This window comes from Neofelis nebulosa, chromosome 12, assembly GCF_028018385.1.
Source record: "Neofelis nebulosa isolate mNeoNeb1 chromosome 12, mNeoNeb1.pri, whole genome shotgun sequence".
Lineage (NCBI taxonomy): Eukaryota > Metazoa > Chordata > Mammalia > Carnivora > Felidae > Neofelis > Neofelis nebulosa.
In genome coordinates, this window is record NC_080793.1 from 32089515 (window position 1) to 32090203 (window position 689).

Below are 689 nucleotides of genomic sequence, written 5' to 3' on the forward strand. Positions count from 1 at the left end.
ACTAATACACCGAAATATCCCGCCTAAGCTTCGGAAACACCCAATCTCACCTGACTTGGGTTTTTTCACATTGTCTTGGACTTTCTCCCATCGTGCCCAACTCATGAGATCACACCTGTTTTGTAAACTGATTGTCAACCAAACTCCATACAAAAAACCACAGGCCACCCCTAGAACCAGAGCATTGATTCCATTGGTTCTGGCTCATTCTCTCCTCACCAGCCCAAGATTTTGATGTCCCAGTCATCTGGTAGCTAAACCCAACAGTTTTAAAAAAAATATTTGCTAGAAAAATACAAACTTACCTGAATATGAGCCAAAGAGAAACAAGGAAGCAAATCAGTCCTCTCCTAATAATTGTTTTATTATCCTGCTTTTGATTTTCTACCCTCTATTCCTAATCAAGAGCTAGGATGTTCCAAATTGTAGGTTTATAAAGTTAGGAAAGTACCCACTAGATGTCAGCCTTGAGCTGCAATGGGGTTTACTGGGACGTGGCCAGGGAGGTAAGCTGTTACGGAGAGAGCAAGAAATGGAAAAAAAAGGTTTAGAGTTTGGGGGATTTCTTTTGTACTGTAAACTAAGACTGGAATTGTAGTTAGCTCTTTGTACCAACACAGTAGTTTGATTTCTCAACAAGTATAATTAGGCCAATACATTAGATGATGTCACTTCTCTGCTCAACAATC